This window comes from Xyrauchen texanus, chromosome 11 (genome assembly GCF_025860055.1).
Source record: "Xyrauchen texanus isolate HMW12.3.18 chromosome 11, RBS_HiC_50CHRs, whole genome shotgun sequence".
NCBI classification, from domain to species: domain Eukaryota; kingdom Metazoa; phylum Chordata; class Actinopteri; order Cypriniformes; family Catostomidae; genus Xyrauchen; species Xyrauchen texanus.
The window spans coordinates 12,807,137-12,832,897 of NC_068286.1; the positions used below are offsets into that span (position 1 = coordinate 12,807,137).

General features: G+C 41.3%; 1 protein-coding gene across 2 annotated transcripts in view; it reads left to right on the forward strand.

Moving 5' to 3' along the window:
- The window catches only part of ctnna2 (catenin (cadherin-associated protein), alpha 2), a 717,220-nt gene that overhangs the window by 227,365 nt on the left and 464,094 nt on the right, over positions 1 to 25,761 (forward strand). The gene's annotated exons all lie outside the window — the stretch shown is intronic.

Here is a 25,761-nt window from a genome sequence, read left to right on the forward strand (position 1 = left end):
CTTGCACTGACACATCTGTTTGACAGATGTTTGACTAAAAGATTTGGCAGGATTTTCTCTCCACAATAACTTAATTCTTTCTGATACCTTTTTGAAATCATTTTGCTAGCAGATGGTTACAAACAACACCTGCTAGCTTTTAAAGGATAATGAAACTTTTGTCATAAGATTGAGTAAATGATGACACTTTTTTTTGTGTCTGTTTTCTTGATGCATATTTGATATTGTTCCTCTAGCAGAAAGTAAGGAAGAACACCTACTAGTGTTAACCCAACTTGCTTGTGACTTTGCAAGTATCAATTGCCCAGTATGATCCGCCCTCCAGACACAATTAATATCAGGGATCTTTGAGGGGAAGAGCCATAGTATTTTAGTATGCTTATATATTTTCCCAGAGCTTGATTAGCCATTTAATTGCCCCTGTTTAAATTCATGAAGCTAAATGAAAGAGAAGCTTGATTTGGTACAGTGTAGTTTTTTACAGTGTATATTTTTTCAATGCTAAAGTTGTTAACTCAAGCAGGCTTTTAAAATTCCATCCATCCATCCATCCATCCATCCCTATTGTTTGTGAAAATATTTTTATATTTAGCAAAATTTAGTTTGCTTCTATGTATAGCACTTTGAATTACCATTGTGTATGAAATGTGCTATATAAATAAACTTGCCTTGCCTTGCCTTGCCTACTTTGACCAAGGCATGCATCTGAAAATAGACACAGTCTATGTTTGCAAGCACACCTCACCATCACACTTATTAATCCTTCCCTGGTAACAAGAACGTCCAGCTCAGGAAGTGTCCTCTTTTCTCTGCTACACATTTACTTACTTTTCTCTGTGTACATGATTAATGGCGTAATCAAGCGTCCCTGCACGTAAGACTAGAGGGGATGTGAGTATAAGCATTTTTCATGCTTGGCTAGATAAGATTATAGTTTATAGGATCAGATAGAGTCTCTCTCTCTCCCTTTTGCTTTATTTTTTAAATCGTCCTATTTTTGAAAAAGAAGCGGGATAGTGTCAGAGAAAGTTGCGTTTGAAAGAGATGGAGCAGTGTGAAGCCAGAGGATCCTGCCATGTGTGTATGTGTGTGTGTTTATGTGTTTAGAAAGACCAAAGCAAAGAGAGAGAGAGAGAAATAAATATATATATATATATATATATATATATATATATATATATATAAAATCCCTTGGAAGAACTCATATGCACATCCTAGTGGATACGATTGTAACAGCAAAAACACATAAAAAGACAATAAATAAATAAATAAAACCGCACGTCACCCTCACACCATTTCTCCACAGTCGCCTGCTGACTCCTTAGTCATCTCTAATTCCTTTGGGTCAAACATCCTGCCACGTTAAGTGCTCCCAAATTTAATTATGCTCTGATATTAAATAGAGCCTATCTGGAGTAATGCTGTTCAGGTCGTGTTAAATCACACACACGTACTGTTTCACTGACACAGTAGCTTTGTCACAAAACAAAGTGTGTGCTGCTTTCCTAGAGATTATTTAAGACATCATATGTCCAATCCTTATTGTGCTGCATGTATATGCTAAATTTGAAGTCCACTTCGCAGTGCACTATTTGCCGATTGGGGAACAATCTTTGACAACAACAACCACTTAACAGGAGAAGAGAAAATAAGAGAAATCATCTGCAAGGCATAAAAAACAAATGTGAATGTTATCCAAAAAGAGGAAATGGGAGACCGAAAGTAGCCGAGTGACAGAGAGTTGATTGCTGGACATTTGTGGATGCGGAGGGTGGGTGAGGATTTGATGGTCTCCTCCTTCTGTTCTTTTGCTGGACAAATCAAGTTGTTTATATATGTTGGAGAATTTTAAGAGGCTCAAAGTTGGCATTTTTTTTACTTTAATCTCATACCATAAACACACTCACACATGCACAAATAGACGCTGCTATCAGCCATTTAAAGCCTGTGAAAGCTATATAGGCTCGCGGTAAAATCGATTTACATTTCTCTCTAGAGAACTAACCTCAACTGACCTCAAATAATTCAGCAGTTAGCAAGATCTATTAAAGTGACTTTATTCAAAAAAATAAATAAATGGCCAGTTAGTGTCTCTTTGAACTTTCTTTCTTTCTTTCTTTCTTTCTTTCTTTCTTTCTTTCTTTCTTTCTTTCTTCATTGCCTTCCTTCCTTCATTCCGTCCTTCCTAACTGGTTTAGACAGAAAACTTCCCTTTTTGTCTAAAGTATTGGAAATGAAAATATGAAATAATGAAAATAGCATTGGAGGTTAATTTCACCTCTGGGTTTAAAGTTAAACCTAGTACAGAATCTGCTCTTCTTAAAGTTTCAAATGATCTGTTTATGTCTGTTGATTCAGGGGATTGTGCTATATTTCTTTTGCGTGATCTCAGTGCAGTGTTTGACACCAAAGATCACAGAATTATGTTGGATCCAGGGCATGGCCTTAGATTGGCTCTCTTCATATCGCAGAGAAAACATTTTCTTTGGAAATTGGGTCTAACTGTTCTACAACTGCTTCCATTACTAGGCGGGGTACCTCATGGTTCTATTTTAGGCCCTGTTCTTTTCTCTCTATATTTGCTCCCCCTAGGATTAATATTTTGGAAGCACAATGCCTCATACCACTGTTATGCTGATGATACCCTGTTGTATCTTCCTCTCAAATCCAATGACAATTCTGCTTTGTTATCTCTGTTCAAGTGTTTAAATTATATAAAATTTTGGTTGGATGTCAACTTTCTCCTGCTTAATCACTCAGAGACAGAAATAGTCTTTGGCCCTTCAGACTCTACTAGGGCTGCACCCTGTTTTATATAAGCCGATGTAATGGGATATTGCGATATATATATATATATATATATATATATATATATATATATATATATCGTGAAGGAGGCAACAAAATTAATTTATTCACACACTATGTATTTTCCCGAATAATTAAATAAAGGCTTAACCATAACCCTGCTTTTACGCCATAGTACCACCTTGCATCCAACCAACTGTAATACCGGAGGGTTTTTTTAGTTTTTTTGACCAACCATCCAATCAAAACTTGGGCGACCAAGACTCTTCTCATCGACTAACATTTGGTCAACTATCAGGGGGCAGCCCTAGACTACTGAATTCATCACAAAACATTTGATGCATTTATCTGCTAACTAATTTAACTCTGGCAAAAACAATTTGTGTAATGTTTGATTCTACTTTGTAATTTGATAGACAAATAAATTCAGTTGTAAAAGCCAGTTTCTACCAACTCAGGTTCATTGCAAAATTTAAATAATTTTTGTCATTTAAAGATCTGGAGACTGTTGTGCATGTCATTATCCCTTTTAGACTTGATTATTGTAACTCATTGTACAATGGGGCTTCTCAATCATCTATATCATGTCTTATTTACTTTCCTCATATCCTTCCTTCCTTCCACCCTCACACCATTACTCCAGAGTCCCCTGTTGACTCCTTAGTCATCTCTAATTCCTATGGGTCAAGCATCCTTTCACGTTAAGCGGTCCCAAATTCAATTACGCTCCGATATTAAATAGAGCCCATCTGGAGTAATGCTTTTCAGTTCACGTTAAATCACACACACAAACTGTTTCACTGACACAATAGCTCTGTCTCAGACTTCCAGAAGGATCCAGAGACCCCCGGAAAGAACCAGAGACCCCCTGAAAGCTATTTTGTGAATAACCAGATTGGAGTCTTAACCGATGCAGATCTGAGCACATCCCCTGAATGTTGAGGTGTAATTTGCACTCAGATAAAAATTTTTCTTCATCTCAGTGCTGCTTTCGACACTGTTGATAACACTGTTTTACTCACCCGTCTTGAATCTGTCTTTGGTGTCTCCGGTACTGCATTAAACTGGTTCAGGTCCTATGTATGTATGTATGTATGTATTCATTCTAAACCTGGTAAGAATTTGGCAGATGCCTTTTTTTCAAACTGCATTTCTGAGATTAAAATTTGGATGGTTATGCTTATTGGATCTCCTCACCAGCTTCGTTAGGCTGGCTCCTTAACTCTGTCAATTGTGGGCTCCGTTTTGGAGCTTCAAACAAAAATGACAAATCTGGGGGTTATATGATCCACATGTAAAAAAAAAAATGTTAAAACATAATTTTATAATCTCAGAAACATTACAAGGCTGCATCATATGTTATCATTCTGTGGCTGAAAAGCTGATCAATACTTCCATTTTCTCTCGCATTGATTATTGCAATGTTCTCCTTGCCGTAGTCTCAAAATCTACATTAAATAAATTGCAATATGTGCAAAACTCCAGGGCAAGTGATCAAATAACTCTTGGAATCCTTGCACTGGCTTCCTATCAGTTTCTGTGTTGGTTTTAAAATTCTTACCTACAAGGCTTTGCATGGTTTGGTTCCCCAGTATTTGTCTGAGCTTTTAACCACGTACACACCAAAGCGTGATCTCCACTCCTCTAAATCTGTTTTTTTTTTTTTTAACTGTTCCTTAGACTCGATTATGCTCTATGGGTGACAGGGCAAACTCTTCTTATGCTCCGAAGCAATGGAACTCTCTACCCTCAAAACTTAGAGAAGTTCAGTTTTTAGTGAGTTTTAATCATGTCTTAATACTGATTTTGTTGCTTTTAATTGATACTATTGTATTCAATTAATTTAATATTATAACTTTATTTACTGTGTTTTATCATTAGTTGTTTTGAGATGAATGTTTTATCCATTTTTATTAAGCTCTGTATTTTTATATTTTATTTTTATTTTTTCTTTCTAGGTAAAGTGCCTTGAGAGGCAGCTTATTATTATTATTATTATTATTATTAACCAGTTATAATATCTGCTATAATATTAGAACAGTTGCATCTTCTAATATCTAACATTATTGTGAAGTATTCATGTTTAACTGATGAGAAAGACATCTGTACAAACATGGTCAGAGGCAGAGCATTTGACAGACATGTCTATTAATATTACGGTACCTATGAATAATTTAAAGGGTTCACAAGCTATACCTACTCATACCATGAAGGGTTGAGGAGGGGTGTGACAGGAGCTGAACTGGGAAGGTATGACAATCATTTCAATTGGTGGGCTGTCTGCATTTCATTATTATGCTACAGACTGCAAGGCAGCACTGAAGTCAATTACTTTTCTGCACTGTTCAACTGGCCTGCCTGTTTGACAAACTACATCAGTATGGCAACTTCCATGCAGATTACAGTTTACCTTTTTCCCTCTTTCTACTGCTTTATCTGGCATTTTTTACACTTGTATATATAATACATAAACTAAATTAATATTATATTATATTATAAATACATATAACCAATGATTCTCTTAATTTAATGCAGAGAGAATACACCCTGCTATTGCTTCAACATCACACAACTTTTAAAATACTCAGACACAATTATTTAGCAAACTTGACCTGTGTTTGCTCCCCTGCACAAGAGTTTGTTCCATTTGCTTTCCAACTACCAGCCTCCAAACCGTTGGGTTCAGCACAGCAGTGAGTAACTGATATAAATTCTGCAGAAAGAAAGCACAAAGGAAGTGAAAGTCTGATAAGGACATTAAGTGAGGAAAATGGATTTTAAAAGTATGTTGAATCCACCCTGGTCTTTGGTTTCTATAAATATTAATGTTATCCACGGCTGTTCGACAGGTATGCACGGAATAAAAAGCCAGCGATGCGTTCCCTCATCTCTTTTGATTGTTCACCCAAAGAAGTTAAAACGCCTTGAAAATTAATAGATCCCCTTCCACTCATTCTCCTCTGCCTAATGCTTTAGCTTTTTACGCCCTAATACCTTCTGTAAACAGCACTGTAGCCCCGTCTCATTCTCTTTTTATGCTTCAAATAATGCTCATCTTTGAGCCAATGAAGCAAAAGGCAGAAAAAAGTGTTGTCGGAAGCAGGGATATGCGGAACGGATAATTTCACTGATGTTTAAACATACATTTGGAGTCGACTAGTTTAATCTAAAAATACAGAAACTCTCATAAAACAGTCAAAACATTGTGTGTTTATGTGACAAATTTAAAAGAATAAATCTATTCCAACAGCTTATAATAATTCTTCTTCTTCTACTTCCTCTAACATTATAATATGTTATCATGTGTTAACATATACTACTACTACTAATAAATTATTATTATAATAATTATTATTATTATTATTAATAATAATAATAATAATAATAATTAATAATTTAGGCAGAATTCAGTTACTAAACATATTTTAAGATATGTTGCCTTAATTATTGCCTTAATGGTTAATTATTAAACTATAATGAATAGTTATGGAATTTGTTATTTAAATTTTTTGAATAATAGTAATAATAATAATAATAATAATAATTATTATTATTATTATTATTATTATTTAATATGTAGTAAGTCATTTTATTATCAATGGAAAATTAACAAATCTAACTTTGGATTGTTTCATACATTTTACTGTTGCTGAATATGTGCAGCTTCGACACTTTCAATGCAGACAATCTCAATCACATTGCAGCATTATTCTTAATTTGTAAATAATTACATTTGGGGGCAGTTGCGAAGTTGGTGGTCAAGACTCTGGGTTACTTACAAGAAGGTCAGGGGTTCAAGCCCCAGCACCACCAAGATGCCACTGTTGGGCCCTTGAGCAAGGCCCTTGACCCTATCTGCTCCAGGGGCGCTGTATCATGGTTGACCCTGCACTCTGACCCCAACTTAGCTGGGATATGTGAAAACAAAGTAATGTCACTGTATATATGAAAAATGTATAATGTGTGACAATAATAAAGGCTTTCTTCTTCTTCTTCTTTTTCTTCTTATTTAATTCCCATGGCATTCGATGACAATCTGTTTTAGGGACAATGTTACACATTTATGTGTAGACAGTAAATATTAATGACATAACAGTATCCAGACGCTTGGTTACAGACTTACTCTATAATCATAAAGGGATCATGACTGTTTGCTGTGCCCCTAATATCTGCCAGAGGAGGGCCGCTGCATGGGTAATTGTCTTTTAAAAAGCACTAATGAATCCAAAGGAGCTTCTACAGTGACCAATCAATGGCACTCTGCTGTGCTGTTTAATTGTCTGTGCGTTTTATGTCAGCATTTACTGTGTGACAGTGCAGGGGGTTAAATGCATACATGTAATTTAAATACAGTAAAAATAAGCCTTTGTAGCTTAATCTACCATTACAGTCTACCTAGCAACCCTAATGTACAAATTCTGTATCTGGTAAGCTCTATAAGGAGGAGAGACCGAAACAAGGTGTGCGTTGTCTGGGAATGTTAACATCACTCATCAGAAATCTTGTCAGTGTGGACTCAGTAAATTAATTGTTCACCCAAAATGACAATTCTGTTATCATTTACTCACCCTCACATTGTTACAAACCTGTATGACTTTCTTTCTTCCATGGAACACAAGAGGAGATCTTAGGCAGAATGTTAGTCACAGTCACTTTCAATACATTAATAAGAATGTACTGTAAGTAGAGGTGTAACATTAATAAGAATGTACTGTAAGTAGAGGTGTAACAATTTACTAATCTCACAATTCAGTTCGGTTTTAAGACTCTGAACTCCTGGTTTGCTTCATAGTTCTTTAAACAAGGTCTGAATCAATAAAAGTTAAGGTTGATTTTTGTATTATTATTATGTATTTATTTTTATTGAAAGACATACAAAACTGTTCCTTTCCTTTAAAATGTAGCTAAATGTACTGTTTTTGAAGTGCTAATTGATTCACCAGAAATGTACTGCACTGCAAAAAATGATTTTCTTGACAAGTATTTTTGTCTTGTATTCCTGTCAAATTATCTAAACTTTCTTAAAACACGATTTATTTACTTGTCAAGCAAAATGGGATAAGATATTAAGTCTTGTTTTAAGATAAATCTAACTAAATTTAGTGAACTTTAGACTCAAAACAAGAAAAAAAGTCTGCCAATGTGGTAAGCAAAATAAACTTAATTTAAAAGGAAAACAAGTTTATTTTGCTTATCCCATTGGCAGATTTTTTTTCTTGTTTTGAGTCTGAAGTTCACTAAATTTAGTTAGATTTATCTTAAAACAAGACTTAATATCTTATCCCATTTTGCTTGACAAGTAAATAAATCGTGTTTTAAGAAAGTTTAGATAATTTGACAGGAATACAAGACAAAAATACTTGTCTAGAAAATCATTTTTTGCAGTGTGGGACTACAAATCTGCCTAGAACAGGGCAATGGTGACACCAGATGGAAATATTAGCAAATACTTCTGCTTACTGAATATATGTTATGTTATGGCACTTTTCCATTGCACGTTATGGTTCGACTCATCTCATCTCTGCTCGCTTTACTTTTCTCAGCTTGTTTTTCCACTGCAATTTATTGCCGCCTCAACGTGGGTGGGATTATAGGCTGATCATCATAGTTGCGCCACCTCTACTACCATGACATCATCATCGACACAAACATTACTGACCATAAACAATAACACGACCGCTAACTGTTAGCTATTAGCTCATTGTGCTGCATAAAGCAGTTGTTGCATGGTGATTTTACACAAGTGTAACAGTTAAATTGGCCTGGTTCTTTTAGAAGCAAGCTTTCCAGTAGCTGGTCAACGGAATAAAGTGAAGCTTTCAAGCATAATATAGAGTTAATGTAACTAATCATACCATCCTCCATCGTGGACTCCAATAACGCAGTGGCCGAGTCCAGGGCACTCTCCCTCCAATTGCTCGCCAGTCTATTGCCATAGATAGCGTCCATTTGGTCGAACCATTTCCATTTTCTTCTGTTTGAACCACTCCAGCTGTTGTGGTTCTTGATGGTTCTATAGTAACTTTTAAGTTTTGTTAACTGTTCCCTACACTGTTGGTAGGTCCAGTGGTAGCAATGTGCGGCAAACAGCTCACAACAGACACTTACTGAAAGTCTTTTTCGTTTCGAGTTGTTCATCGCCAATGAGAGGAACGTCTGTACCTCGTTTATTGACCATGGCATGGTTTTGCGCACAGCCATTTCTTTTTACAATTCAAAAGTTGTGTGAACAAATCTGTTATCCCTCTGTTATCGCTGTTGCTAACTTTAAAACTAGCAGGTTGATGTCCCGTGTTGCAAATCCAGTGACGCTGGTAGTGATGATTCTCTCTGATCAATCAGTGATCTGCAGGGTTTTGACGTCAGATTTAGTATTGGCTCGGCTCGCTTGGGACCTCAACTAAGGTGGTACTAAAAACGTACAAGGTACCAGGTACTATCCACAGTGTAAAACGTATCGGTTACCTAACGTAACCTCGGTTCTCTCTAGATGAGGGAACGAGTATTGCGTAAGCTAGATTACGCTACGGGAAAGATTAATCTTTTCTGAGATATTGAAGCCAAAAAATTATCCTTAATTTTTGTATCCATTGTCAACGCAGTGCGGCAGCTGCAGACCTTGAGCGGGCTATCTAGCGAGCTCATAGGTTGCTCTGCGGCAACTGCTGCAGCCTATAGACGAGCTTGGGTGAACTCGCATTCAATGAGAGGCGTCCGCACGCTCACTGCATCAAAGCCCGCCAAAATGGGCGTGACTAGAGTGCATATAAGCGTAGTTCGTAGGCTGGAACCCTGGTTTTCATTGACTGAAGCGAAAAGTCGCTCGTGGCACAAGCACGGCCGGCTACGCAATACTCGTTCCTCATCTAGAGAGAACCGAGGTTACGTTAGGTAACCGATACGTTCTCTTACGAGAGGTTCTCTCAGTATTGCGTAAGCTAGCTTACGCTCACGGGAACCCATTGTCAACGCCGTCGCGCCAAGCATCCACTGTATGAGCCCCAGGGAATTAAGGGGGACCCGGGAGCCCTTATGAGTGGGGAAATAATATTTGGCCGGCAAGAATGCGGGTCATTGATTGTGTAATACATAAGCACATAGTGGGAAGGGAACGACAGAGCGGCGGTACCGGTCTGTGTGGAATGTGACCCATCAGTGCAGCTCACCAGGGGAGCTGTAGCGTATTAAACCGCTAGTAGTTTTGCCTGCAGAGCGGGCACTTCCATATTGTAAAATCTGACAAAGGTGGAGGGGAAGTCCATCCCGCTGCCACACATATGTCGTGAATGGAAATCCCGCTGGACCATGCCCACGAGGATGCCATGCCTCTAGTGGAGTGAGCCCTAATGCCCAACGGGCATGGCAGGTCTTTTGACGCCGTATGCAGCAGCAATAGCGTCCACTATCCATCTAGATAGTGTCTGTTTCGAGGCGCGAGACCTTTGGTGCGCCCTCGAATGAAACAAAAAGCTGCTCAGAGCATCTGAAAGCGGCGGATCGCGCAGTATACAATCTCAGTGCTCTGACCGGGCAAAGGAGATTGGCGTCGTGTTCGCTATTGGGTGCTGGCAGCGCCGATAGGGAAATGACCTGTGCTCTGAAAGGAGTACCGATCACCTTGGGAACATAGCCGTGTCTAGGCTTTAAAATGACCTTGGAGTCACTTGGTCCAAACTCAAGACACGCAGCGCTGACAGACAGCGCGTGAAGGTCTCCCGCACGTTTGACTGATGATAGGGCAGTCAGAAAAATGGTTTTGAGTGAAAGGTATTTCAAATCCACGGATTGAAGTGGTTCGAAAGGGGGGGCTTTCATAGTTTCGAGAACTATAGAAAGATCCCAGATAGAAACCGATGAGGGGCGCGGGGGGTTCATCCTTCTAGCTCCCCTGAGGAAGCGGATGACCAGCTCGTTTTTACCCCATGACTGGCCGTGCAGGGGTTCAGCGAACGCCGCAACGGCCGCCACATACACTTTGAGCGTGGATGGGGATCTGCCCTTATCCAGCAGCTCTTGTAGGAATACGAGCAGCGACGACACCCCACATGTCCGCGGGTCCAGGTCTCTGTCGGTGCACCATTTTGAGAACACAGACCATTTTGACGCATAGAGTCTTCTCGTGGAAGGGGCTCTAGCGTGTATGATGGTGTTTATTACTCCTTCTGGCAGAGCGACGGGTAGTCGTTGATCACCCACGCATGCAGCCCAGCGCTCTGGGTGGGGATGTCAGATTGTGCCGCGAGCTTGAGAGAGGAGATCTGCTCTCACTGGGATGGGCCACGGCGCTGTCAGTGACAGCTGCGTAAGCTCCGGGAACCATGTCTGATTCTCCCAACGTGGGGCTATGAGGAGCACCGAGTGATGCGTTTCCCTGATCCTCTGCATTACCTGTGGCAATAGCGAGACGGGAGGGAAGGCGTAGCGGGCGTCTGGGCCAGTCCTGGGCCAGCTGCCCTCGCTTCGAGAAAAATATTGGGCAGTGAGAGTTCTCTTTGGACGCTAAAGAGGTCTATCTCTGCTCTGCCAAATAGGTGCCATAACGTCTGGACTGTTTGAGCATGCAGGGACCATTCCCCTGGGGGAATATTGTCTCTGGACAGTCTGTCCGGGCCGTCGTTCAGGTGGCCTGGCACGTGCGTCGCCCTCAGCGAGCGCAGGTGGCACTGGGACCAAATCAGTATGCGTTTCGTCAGATGGAAGAGGTTCCTGGATCTGACACCGCCCTGACGGTTTAGGTAGGATACCACAGATCTGTTGTCCGAATGGACCAGGACGTGGTGACCCTGAATGACCGGGAGAAAGCGCACGAACACGTACTCGACCGCTATCATTTCCAGACAATTTATGTGAAGAAGCTTTTCCTGAACTGACCATAGGCCGAAAACCGGACAGCCCTCGCAGACCGCGCCCCAACCCGTGTTGGACGCGTCTGTCGAGATGACTTTTCGGCGAGATACAGCTCCCATTGTCACTCCCCGCTGATACCATTCGGCCACTGTCCAGGGCTGCAGAGCTGATATACAGGTCTGAGTCACCTTGATGGGCTGGCGGCCTGTGGCCCAAGCCCGGCGAGATGCGCGGGTGTTTAGCCAATGCTGAAGCGGGCGCATGTGCAGTAAACCCAGCTGAAGTACTGCTGCGGCTGAGGCCATGTAACCTAGCACTCTCTGGAATTTCTTCAGAGGTGTGAGGCTGTTCATCTGAAAAGATGTGGCTAGTCGTTGAACACGGCGCGCACGCTGTGTCTAGTTCTATTCCAAGGAAGGAAATTGTCTGACTGGGCTGTAGTGAGCTCTTGGTCCAATTGACTGCAAGACCCAAACTGTTCAGATGGCTGAGGAGAACTGCTCTGTGAGACAGAAGCTCCATATGTGACTGTGCCATAATCAGCCAGTCGTCCAAATAGTTCAAAATTCGCAAACCCTGACTCCACAGGGGTGCGAGCGCCTCATCCATGCACTTCGTGAAAGTACGGGGTGCTAAGGACAGGCCGAACGGGAGGACGGTGTATTGATAAACCTGGCCTTCGAAGGCGAATCTCAAGAATGGCCTGTGACAGGGATTTATCTGAATCTGAAAGTTTGCATCTTTCAGATCGAGAGAAATAAACCAGTCCCCCTGGCGCACATGCGTGAGGAGTTTCCTGATTGTAAGCATTTTGAACGGTCTTTTTGCAAGCACCTTGTTCAAAACCCTGAGATCTAATATGGGTCTGAGGCCGCCGTCTTTCTTGGAAACAAGAAAATAACGGCTGTAAAGCCCCGACTCAGCTCAGAGAGGGTGGCACTTTCTCTATGGCCCTTTTGCACAGAAGGCTTGCTATTTCTGAACGAAGCATGCACGCTGCTTCCGTGTTCACAGTGGTTTCGAGCCAGCTCTGAAGCGAGGAGGGCGGCGATCGAACTGTAGCAAATAGCCCTGTTGTATTGTGCTTAACACCCACTTGGATATCCCTGGAATAGCTTCCCACGCTTTGAAGCGTAACGCTAGAGGGTGAATGGCCAATTCGCTCTGACTGCCGCACACAGAGCGCTGAACAAAATGTGTGAGCTGCGTTTAGTGTGTTCATGCATGATTGCTCGCAGACAGCATGAACAGGCTGTTTTGTGAGTGACTTCCGATTGGAATGAATGGGGAAAGAGTCACATCTGTTACGTGATGCGCAAGCATAGTCATGGGCACGGGACTTACACACAGAGGAATGTTTGCTGGCCGTGTAACAGAGCGGGCAGAGAATGGGCGCCGCGACGTATTCGTGGGCGCATTTATTGACTCTAGCGCTCGAGCGGTTTGTAACCGCTTTATGTGAGCGTGCTCTGGTGGGGACACGAGACATGCAGTGCTTGTGTGCAGAAGTGAACACTGGATTGTGGGCACATTTTCTACACATAGGGCTGGTCGTGTGACAGAGCGGCCAGAGAATGGGCGCAAGACGCATTTGTGGGCGCCTTCATTGACTCTGACGCTCGAGCGGTTCAGTAATCGCTTTATGAGAGCGTGCTCTGATAGGGGCACGGGATGTGTTATGCTTGTGTGTAGGGGCGAACACTGGGTTGTGGGCACATTTTCTACACATAAGACATGTTTGCTCTTTACAAGATTTATTTGGGTCGCCGTGAAAACGGCGTTTGAGTGCAGGCAAGCGGGCAGTGTCACCGGCTTGTTGGCTGCTAAATTCACCACTGTAGTAGCCTGAGAGAAGGGGACTGACAGGGGCAAAGCTTTGACGGTGGTCCGGCCGCAGCGGGACTGAGCCGCCGCTTGTTCAACAAAGTTAGGAAGACTTCGGTTGCTCTGGTTTCAGCGTTACCTTAAATCGAGGCCCGCTGGGGCGGCGGTCTGCGGCGGCTGTCTGAGCGCGATCGAGGGCGGCCGCCCTGTCGACGCTGAGAAGTCTGAGATTGTTGAGCTGGGCGCTGTGAAGAGGCTCGTGCAGGAGGCTGATCACGTGAGCGGCCTGCAGAGGAGCTAGCGCGACGCGGTAGGAAGAGGTTCATGGCTTGAGTGGCTTTCTGGACTTCTGAGAAGCGGTCAACAATGCCACTCACCGCGGAGCCGGAGAGACCGGTCGGAGAGAGCGGTGCGTTGAGGAACGTGGAGCGCTCTGCTTCTCCCATGTTGGCTAGCGTTAGCCACAGGTGTCTCGGTCACAGTCAGCGAGGCCATGCACTTCCCTAGGGCTTGAGCTGCAGCTTTGGTAGCGCGAAGGGCGAGGTCTGTCGCGCTTCGTAGATCAGTAACAGCCTCTGGGTGCCTGCCTTTCTCATCCCACTCCCAAAGAAGGTCCGCTTGTAGGATCTGTAAAACGGCCATGGAGTGCAGAGCAGATGTGGCTTGGCCAGCGGCGGAATAGGCGCGGCCAACATAGGCGGAAGTCGCTCTGCAGGCCTTAGACGGGAGCACAGGCTTAGACCGCATCTCGCGGAGGGCGGGCAAAGGTGTGCTGCCACCGAGTCCTCGACCGGAGGGATGGAGGAGTAGCCTCTCTCGGTGGCGCCGTCCACTGACGCAAGAGAGGTGGAGACGTGGGAACGGGTCCTGGCCGAAAAAGGAGCGTTCCACGACTTTGCAAGCTCCGTGTGTAGTTCCGGCAGGAAGGGAGCGGCCCGGGCCGCGGGTGTAGAGCGGCGATGGCTTTGAAGAAAGCAGCCGTCCGAGTCTGTTGGGTGCCTGCTCAGGGGCGGTGACCACTCGAGCCCGAGGCGGTCGACGGCCTGTGTGAGGAGGCGTGTTAACTCCACTTCGACTCCGGCGCGGGTCCTGCTGGATTCCTGGGCCGAGGAGGAGGCTTGGGAGCCTGACCACTCCTCGCTGTCCGAGCCATGATGGAACAGCAGGCCTTATCCTCCACCTCGTCATCCGAGATGGCAGCAGTGCGGCCGCCGGCGGCAACTGCGCGGCCCGGGGGCGGGAGGGTGAAAACGATGCTCGAGGGAGAGGCTCCGGCGAGGCAGTCGCTTCAACCACAGTTTCCGGCAGCCTTTGGGAGCGGCGCTTCTTTCTGCGCTGGGCGGAATGTAAGGCGCGCGGCGGCTTCTGCTTTGAGCGCTTCGAGTCGAGTCCGCAGGGTCGACATCGGTAGCTCCTCGCAGAAATCGCATCCGTCCTCAGCGAGGGCGAGCTCTGCGTGCCCCAGTCCCAGGCAGAGAGCGCAGATGATGTGGCGGTCTCCGGTGCTGAGAAGGGCGCGACATGAGGCGCAAGTGGAACGAGGCATCTTGAAAAAGACGCTCGTACTCTTTTGTGAGTAGTTCGTAAGAACTAGCTTGCTGAATAAAAAGGATACGTCGTCGGATGGCGTAGCTCGCAGGATGGCTGAAGGTGGCTGAGACGGCCGGCTTCTTCTAGCGCTGTCCACGCTTGCTTGATGCCCCTCGAACGGCGACGCGGCTTCCAGGTCAGCGATGCGAAGCACTTCGCTGAAGAGATGAAAATCAGGGTTCCAGCCTACGAACTACGCTTATATGCACTCTAGTCACGCCCATTTTGGCGGGCTTTGATGCAGTGAGCGCGCGGACGCCTCTCATTGGATGCGAGTTCGCCCGAGCTCGTCTATAGGCTGCAGCAGTTGCCGCAGAGCAACCTATGAGCTCGCTAGATAGCCCGCTCAAGGTCTGCAGCTGCCGCACTGCGTTGACAATGGATACAAAAATTAAGGATAATTTTTTGGCTTCAATATCTCAGAAAAGATGAATCTGTCCCGTAGCGTAAGCTAGCTTACGCAATACGAGAGAACCTCTCGTAAGAGAACCCCCAAAAAGCGAGCAGAGTCGAGCTGTACCGAGCAGTGGAAAAGCCCCATTAGATACATCTACTGCTTACACAGTCACTGATTGCATTAATTTAAAATATTTGAAATTAAAATTGCATATTTTTCTTAAATCATTTAGTCTCTGATTGCATCTAAATATTATTTTCAAAAGTACATATTTAATGTAAGTAATGCTTAAAATAATAATTTGCTGATGAAATCAAATCAGATGTGATATTTGGCATTAGGATTATATTTCCCCCTAGCAATTTTATAGGTACATTATAAATAGCATTGTATATATGTAGCAGATTCATATGACACTATCAGTAAACATCTGTATTCTTTAATCTTCTCTCATGCAGTCAGAGCAGATCACTCTAGCGCTTCAAATGGACATTTGATCCCTCGCGCTGCAAATTCGCGTCTCTCTCCCGCTCCTGGTTTCAGTTTCAGTTTCCACAGTTTGAGCCAATTCATCATACAACACCTGTGGCTGCTTGTGTGTATTCATATTTTAGAGCTCTTTGTGTGCAATGAAGTGATTTCTATTCTTATGCCCTCGTTATGGAGGCTTAGGATGTCACACATTTTGGATAGAACATATCTCCATGTCCATCCAATCTCCACGATGTGCATCGTCTCAGTTTTTAACCGTAATGTATTGTCGCATGATAAACCGTTACACCCCAACAGTAAGTAAAACAGTTTCTTATCTAATGCTGCCATAGCTAGAAAGAAATGTGATGTCCACCCTGAGAAATGAGTGTAAGAATGGACACTGGGTGCTGTTTCATGGGACCCTGCTCTGGGGTCTGATTCTGTTTTCAAGAACCCAATTTCAGATGCCCTTACCTGGAATATCACTCTCTTTCCTTTATACACTACTGTGTCCCAGTCTCCTCTTTTTTTATGGATAAGATAAATAGCTAAAATGCTTTCCATTATGTGCTATTGTTCTCAAAGTTGCAGGGAGGAGCAACCTTAAAACCTCTATGCCTGATTGTATTAATTACCATGTTAACTTCATTAGTGCTATTAAGCAATAAACCCAGGCAATTGGGAAACGAAGCATGCTTATTTGTCTTTTCTTTCTTTTTCTCAAAATTAATCACAGATTTCTTGCTCAGAGCTGGATGAGTATCTCACAGTTTTTAAAGTATGCAAAGTTTAATGATCATCTATTAATATATGTGACCTTTATTCAAGCCAAACCACACCAGCCTCAGGATTGCTGTGAAAAGATTTCATTTTTGAGTTATTTATGTGGCATATATTATTTGGCAAGTCTTGTTGTCAGAAGGGGTGTGGTACATCTGTGTCTAATGGCCCTGCGTTTACTGTGGCTGAATCATTGAGTTTCATGTGCTGCATAAGTCCATCAGAGTTTCAAGAGTCTCAAAAACATGAACATATCTTGTAATTTGTCTTCACATGTACCTCTGAGAGCTCACTAGCAGAGATTAGCATAAATACAGCGACAACAGCGGCTCGGAGGTACCGTCGAGCAGGGGCATGAGGGAATTCATTAAAGTTTATTTTTGTCAGGGCACAATTTGTATTTATTTATTTATTTATTTATTTATTCCTTCCCTCTACAGAACTCCCGGCAGCCACTTTATGATCTCAGTGTTTGATTGTTAAATCATAGAGACAGTAGCGAGCGAGAGCAGGGAAAATACAAGAGAGAAAAAAATAATAATATTTGTTTTTGCAAGTTCAAGGTGATGAAATTTACACTATATGTGAGGAGCCGATTGGAAGGATGAATGCTCATTACTGGCAAATAAATCACGCCTCGATCTCCCTCGTTAGCTACAACTAGCAGGCATTAGCGTGTAGCACCTCAGACTCTTTGTCATCCACCGCCAAAGGCCGAGCGACGCAGGCTCTAGCATGTTATACATCATCTCCCATGATGCATCAGTGCTGGCAGCAAACGTCCTGGCAGAAGCTGTATGGAATCTGCTCGTACCATCAAGGTGAATCGTGTACTGAGGTCATAATGAGATGTGGTTATGTGAGGGGGTTTATATATATTAGCTATTAGTGTGTGTGCACATTTGCAGGAGATGTGTGTTTTATTGGTTCTTTTGGAGGAAACAGATGGGTGAATGAGGGAAACAGTACTGTGCAAATCTCGTGAAACCTGTCAAGAACAAGTCTGAGTCATATTTAATTATTTCATTACGCTAATTCCAGAAAAAAAGGAGAAAAAAAAGAAAATAATAGCTATTTTCTATACTTTTGAGGCATAAGCAATTAGGAAATAACACTTACTACCCAGGAACAAAAATCGTGTTAAATAGTGTTAAAGCAAACAACTGAATACATTTTGGTCCGAAGCATTTTATAAATATAAAGCTCATAGCGACACCATTCCTTAAACACTTTTTCGAAATAGATACTGAAAATATTGTTATTTGACATGCAAGTCAAATAAACGTGCTACATACAATTGTGTAGGTTCATATTGCCAAGCAGGTGCTGATGGCCAGTATCTGAAGAATACTGTATCTGAAGAATACTGTATCTGAAGAATACTGTACTGCTCCAAGTAGTTTTTTAGAATTTGCAGCCTTATGCTGAAACATTTTCTTTTTCCTCATGCTTTGCTCACTTGCATTCACATAACTTGGATTGAATGGGTCCAGTATTGTTTGCTCCAAGCGTTCAAGGGAAGGGTAGTAATAGGTTTCTCAGGGACGGATGGATAAGACACGGAAGCAAAGCTGGAAATCAGGGTGATGTAGAAAAGAGAAGTGTAAAAATGGGGGGAATTGAACACATTTTGTGCCTGCTTCTAAATATAGCTAACTGAAGCTTTGTGCTGGCAAACGTACTCAGGCCTTTAAACAGTAAACAGTAAAGTGCTCCTTACAAAGTTGTTTAGCATTGCATTTTACAACACACATATTGTCCTAAAAATTCCCATTATTGATAACTGTTGTCTGCTTCAATTTCAAATTAGGTTCTCATTCTCATTTGAGGTAAATTGGTTATTACAACAAAAAAAAAAATGTATTGTGTTATCTTGATAATTAAATTGAATCTGTGGTTGACTCAAATTCAGTTTGGCTGGGATGTCCAGTTGTAAAATAAATTTAACCAATTAGTCATTAATTTTTTAGAAAAATAAAATAGATTTGTAGATTTGAATCAGTATTATTACTTATTTTAATAAGCTTAACTTTATTTGACAGAGCAGTGTTGTGATTTGTCCCAAATATTAAAACTTGTATAACTAATTTTTACCTCATCAAAGATAATTCTAATTAAATTAAGAAAAACAATTTTTTTTTTTTTTAGAAAGAAACAACAATATTTAATTATAAAATTATAATAATGACATTTGATATATTAAAAACAAAATGTATAAAATAAAAACAAAATGTAAGCAAATGAGCAACATATATAACAATAACACAACAATAATAATAATAATAATAATAATTGCCAGTAGCCCTTGCAGTGTGTTTGCATAAAGTATTTCCAGCATATATAACCATAAAAAGTAAATGTGTGTGAGCATCTGCTATCAGTTATGGAATGCTGAGGTTTCACCGTGTCGGCGGGCCAAGTCAGATGTGATCGAAGGTCAGGTTGTGTTATTAACTGCACAGGTATATTGTGTTCAGTCTGCACAGGTAATTGGTCAAAGGTAAATAATCACCAATAGTACGTATGCCAAGCGACCTCAGTCTGTGCTGAGTCCGTTAAAATCTGAAGGTAAGCTCAGACTCACAAATATAAAGAATTTTGGTGAGGAGTATGAACAAAGGTGTGATTCAGAGATATGTAGTGCTGGCCCAGCAGTGATCACATCTCAGGCAGATGTCCCATGAGAAGTTTGCAGCAATCACTCGTTTTCTATTACCAGTCTAAGCAGTTGACCCTCTGCAGTCCTTCAGCCTCCGATAAAAACAAATTTATACTAACACAAATCCATCCATCCATGAAGTTGCAAGGCATTGTATTGTGTGGTATTAGATACATAAAGGATGCAATACATGCTGTGGGCTGATGGGTTGGTGTAGGTTCTGGGCTTTTTTTTTTTTTCTTTTTCTTTTTTTTTTTGTCCTTGTCCATCCCTGTGGGTGATTATGATGTACACAAGATCTCATCTCCAAATCCCAGATAAGCCTGGCCCACCTTGGCCCATCATCTCCTTTCGCAGTGCAACAACGTAAGTGTGCTTTTGTCACCTATCGACACAATGACAACACAAATCAACATGCAACTAATGTTCATTATCTCTGCTTTTGTAAACAAACAGACAGCAGTTGTTAAACTTGGCAGCCCATTAGTACACAGAGAGCCGTAATCAAGCATCAAACTCAATGCCAATGGATATAAGCGGTGCTGATGTCATTTTAGTGCCAGTGGTCTGTTTGTTCTCTGAATTGGATCAGTCTTTTAGTAGCTAAGAGCTTGTTGGCTACAGCTAGTAGTCATTATCCAGTGTGGTCTTTTTTTCACTCTCTCTGGTCTTTATTTCATCTTATTTTTTATTTTTTTTTTGTGTATATATATATATATATATATATATATATATATATATATATATACATATAAAATGTCACTTCAGAAATAGTATTGTGCTGTTTCTAACAAATTATTGGATTTGGATGGATGGATGGGTGTGTGTGTGTGTGAGAGAGAGAGAGAGAGAGAGAGAGAGAGAGAGAGAGAGAGAGAGAGAAAGAGACAGAGCATGTGCGATCACCTGTTACCACACCCAAGCAGTGATGCTGTCAGCTTTCTGAAGATTAGCTTTCTCAGTGGAAAAATAGCCATCCAAGTGGGGGTATTTCTCCCTATTTTGTGGTAGCCGGTGCGCAAGAGTCTTTCACTATAGAAACCACCATGTCCTCCACCATTTTAAACAGTGTGTCCACTCCAATGTGGAAAGTCCGATAAGAGGTTAAGCGTCTTCAGTTTGTGTAATTAATCAGTCTGTTGAGTCTCTCAGCTTTGATGAGCTTTAATATTGAAGTTGTTAGTTTAAAGCCTCTTAAACTATTTCCTAGCTGTAGTAGTAATACGTACGATCACATAATATGTCTACATATATTTAAATATGATTTATTTATTTTGGAGCTCAAGGCAGTGTAGTTCAGCTACCCAGCTTAACTTGCCATAGATGTGGCTGTTTTTCCGGGCACATCTCACGCACCTTACAGTCTAGCTGATCCCACAAAAGCTCAATGGGGTTAAGATCCATAACACTCTTTTCCAATTATCTGTTGTCCAATGTCTGTGTTTCTTTGCCCACTGGAACCTTTTTCTTTTTGATTTTCTGTTTCAAAAGTGGCTTTTTCTTTGCAATTCTTCCCATAAGGCCTGCATCCCTGAGTCTTCTATTTACTGTTGTACATGAAACTGGTGTTGAGAAGGTAGAATTCAATGAAGCTGTCAGCTGAGGACATGTGAGGTGTCTATTTCTCAAACTAGAGACTCTGAAGTTCTTATTATCTTGTTAAGTATTTCATCTGGCATACCACATCTCTTTCTGTCCTTGTTAGATCCAGTTGTTCTTTGTGTTTGAAGACACACTTTGTATGAAATCTTCAGTTCCCCTTCTGTCACTCACTCGACGTTGTGTCGATGAAGTGAAACTAGGGGTCACTCCTGGGAACCCCAGACATCTCTGATCTTTGAGAAAAGACCAAAGAAAATTGCTGAGTGGAATTTGCATGCCACTCCCTCGGACACAAGAGTGTAGGGGGAGGTTACGTGACGGCCTGGTGTGCTGGTTACGAGACACAGAACTCTGCCCATCTCGCACCGCCAGTCCATGTAACACAGTTCAGTAGTCGTGGTGTTTTCCATAGGGACCTGTAGTGTCACTTCATCGACACAAAGTCGAGTGAGTGACAGAAGGGGAACATCTTGGTTACTGACATAACCTCCGTTCCCTGATGGAGGGAACAAGACGGTGTGTCCCTCCTGCCACAACACTGATCTACTCGGCTGGGACCTTGTCTTGGCTCCTCAGTGCGAAGTGTATGCATTCCAGCTCCTTAAATACCTGTATGTTCTTGGGAGTGGGATGCAAATTCCACTCACCAATTTTCAATGGCCTTTTCTCAAAGATCATAGATGTTTGGGGCTCCCAGGAGCGACCCCTAGTGTCTCTTCATCGACACGTCTCATTCCCTCCATCAGGGAATGGAGGTTACATCAGACGTTTTTTTGTCAATTTCAAGCATTGTAAAGCCTTCATTCCTCAAAACAATGATTGACTTCTTTTCTGCCATTTTTCTTACCTAATATTGACCTTAAGACATGCCAGTCTATTGCATACTGTGGCAACTCAAAACAAACACAAAGACAACGTTAAGCTTCATTAAATGAACCAAATAGCTTTCAACAACACATTCTCACACCCCAACTCGTCACATACGGACGCTAGGGCAGGACCCCTTGGCATCGCTTATTGACGCGCCGAGTGTACCTTTGGCGTCATTTTACGACGCGTCCGGTATTGAAACATAAAAAACCAGTTGGAGGGCCATTGTAGCGTATTCCTTTTGATTTTTATTGATTGCGGTCTCGACTCTCGACCCATTCGCGGTGTGAGCTTACCCGAGACGTGACATTTCAACGCTACACGCTCCGGTTCGGAGATATGTAGAACGGCGTCATTTTACGACGTGTCCGGGGTTTTAAACATCAAAAAACAGTTGGAGGGCCATTGCAGCCTATTCCTTTTGATTTTTATTGATTGCGGTCTCGACTGTCCACAGAGGTATCACTCTGGGATGTTTTTCAAACATTATTGAAGGAGTTCCCATCTATGTTGGGCACTTAGTGGCTGTTTTTCTTTATTATTTGGTCCAAGTCATCAATTTATTTTAGTTTTGTAATGAAAAAATGTAATATGGTGGCAAAATTGTATTTTTGTCTACAAAACTAATTTCAAACATTTAAGCATACACCATCAGATCAAAAGATTTATAAGATCATTAGTAACATTTCAGTCAAGTGATTCAAAACATTTTGACTGGTAGAGTGTGTGTGTGTGTGTGTGTGTGTGTGTGTATATATATATATATATATATATATATATATATATATATATATATATATATATATATATATTATTTATACTGTATATATATATACACTGTAACTACCACTGGCTTGTTTGTGTTTGTTTATATGTTTTGCATGTGGAGTCTTTGTAAGCCCATATCCCTAGCTTTTATATATATATATATATATATATATATATATATATATATATATATATATATATATATATATATATATATATATATATAAAAGCTAGGGGATATGGGCTTACAAAGACTCCACATGCAAAACATATAAACAAACACAAACAAGCCAGTGGTAGTTTTGATTGGGAGCTACTCACACAGCAAGACTTATCGATTCCCTCACGATGACCTTCAGGCGCTGGATAAAATGATGTATTTGTAGAGGGTGGAGAAGGTGTGTGTGTTTGTGTGTTTCTTGAAATACACAGATACGTTATGTTTTAAACGTCCCTCAAATAACATTTTATTTATAAAAGGCGAGATATTACCTAGGCTATGGTAAAGCCAAACGAGTTCTTGTATTGTTTCCCCAGAATGTAGTATGTTCTGTACATTGTTCACAGTCTGCAAATGTTTTTAAAAACAGCTTGAGGGGTGACATGTTCTGTGCACACAGGCGTGTACACGGTTATCATCTCCCTCAGACCGGTTCAGGTTCAAGGTCTGCTGGGTTGGTTCAGTTTTTCAAGTAGGACTTTTTGTTCAGGTTTGTAATTTATAAATATTCATACCTTCCGTACTTATTTCGCCTACTCGCTCTCACACACAGATACGTACAAATGGATGAGTTAGGGACTATTCATGCCGAACGTGTTTTTGCCCACGTCTGCTCTGTTTTTCCAATGTAAACACATTCTGGATGAATGTCTATACCCACTGCACAGAAACATTCTCACAGTTTCTTCAGTGTCTCACAGCACCGGCAGATTTTAAGATACACTGTCAAGTTAAAAAGTCATTTCGAGGGGGCATTGGTAGCTCAGTGAGTATTAACGCTGACTACCACCCCTGGAGTCACGAGTTTGAAACCAGGGTGTGCTGAGTGACTCCAGGCAGGTCTCCTAAGCAACCAAATTGGTCCGGGTGCTAGGGAGGGTAGAGTCACATGGGGTAACCTCCTCTTGGTCACGATTAGGGGTTCTCACTCTCAATTGGGCATGTGGTAAGTTGTGTTTAGATCGTGGAGGGTAGCATGAGCCTCCACGTGCTGTGAGTCTCTGCGGTGTCATGTACAGTGAGGCACATGATAAAATGCGCAGATTGACTGTCTCAGAAGCGGAGGGAACTGAGACTTGTCCTCCATCATCTGGATTGAGGTGAGTAACCGCACCACCATGAGGACCTACTAAGTAATGGGAATTGGGCATTCCAAATCGTGAGAAAAGGGAAAAATAAAAAGGTTAACTACATTGAAGCTATTTAAAGAAAAACATATGTTCAAATAACAATCAGATTAGCATGTATTATTATATATTTGATTTAAAAATTCCACGTTATAGTTATGTATTCTATTAGGCTGACGTAAACAAACAAAAAAATAAGTGTGACAACATTACATTGCTAAATATAAACAAATAAAAAACAAAACACCCTATTTAATTTAACTAAACCAAAGTATTGCATTAAACAGAAGTAATAAACTAAATATTTTTTTAGGATATAAATATTAACTAAAGTCCCTTTAATTCTGAATCCTATTAAGTTTAATTAGTGCATAATGTATGTGAACTATTCAATTTCCTTACTTGAATTTACATGAACCTTCTAAACAAAGCTACTCACTTAAACTGGAGTTCCCTACTCTAAACATAAGTGAATCATTTGTTGAAATTATTAATTTATTTGTACTGTCCGAAATAACTGATTCACTTAAATTGTTTGGGTTGATTTGAGTACTTTCTTTTGCTCTGTTGCTTCGTATACAATGCAGTGTGGCAAATATAGTGTTTATTTTTTATGTTATGACACTGCTTCATGGGAAATACAGCTCATTATTGATAAAGCTACACTATTGTGAAAATTGCTGAGTTACGGTCATGCTGTTGAAAGGTAGTTTAGTTGTGTCGCAGTACATTCTAAAACCCATTTACCTCTTTTAGGACAACTCTGTATTTTCATATGTCATGTTGTGCCAAAATTTCTTTCTTGTTTTTCTAAGCAACTTTACAGTGCATGACTTTGCTGTTTACATATTTATTTACTCTCTTTTCATATATGGTCGTCATAAGAGAGAGGCTCTGCACCATAGTGAGAAACCTTCTATAACTGCTGTAGACTCTGAAGAGCTCTCTGTAGGATTCAGTTCACACTGCAGACGCTCTGTTGGCTTCACACAGTTTGACTCAGTTGATTAGCTCCCTTGTGTCAGACGATGGTGCACAGTTGAATTAATTTGCTCTCACTTTAACCTTCCAAAAGCAAACATGTTGGTAACCCAAGCTTCATGTGTAAACCTCACCAACCTCAGCTGCATTTTTCTCGACTGTTGTTATGTTAATAGCCTGCAGTGCTACGGTAATACACCAGAGATGAGGCGAAAATGCTGAGGCATGCTGCTATTCCACACAGAGAAAAAAAAAATACAGCCAAATCAATCATGTCTAAAGCCCCATTCACACCGAGGGTGGCATGTCGCTAGACTTTGTGATCTGTGTCACTGTTGGGTGTTCTTACATTTTCATTTACATTTATTCATTTGGAAGACGCTTTTATCCAAACTTACAAAAGAGGAGAACATAAGCAAATCATCTTAAGGAGACAGTGGTACAAAAGTATCATATTACAAAGTTTCACTAGCATCAAAATAGTATTCAAAACATATACAAGTGCAATTATTTTTATTTTATTTATTTTTTTATTTTTTTTGTGACTAGTTAAGTGCTCTTGGAAAACATGTGTTTTAAGTAGTTTTTTGAAGACAGAGAGTGAGTCTGCTTCATGGATGGAGTTGGGAAGGTCATTCCACCAACACGGTATGATGAAGCTGAAAGTCTGAGAAAGTGTTTTGGTGCCTCTTTGTGTTGGTTGTGTTCTTACTGCTGCCAATGCTCTAACATTAATGGTGGACTGCACAACTGGCCATAGTAGTGTTTGAAATGCTGTTTACAGATGATACTGCCAAAAAAATATTATACTAAT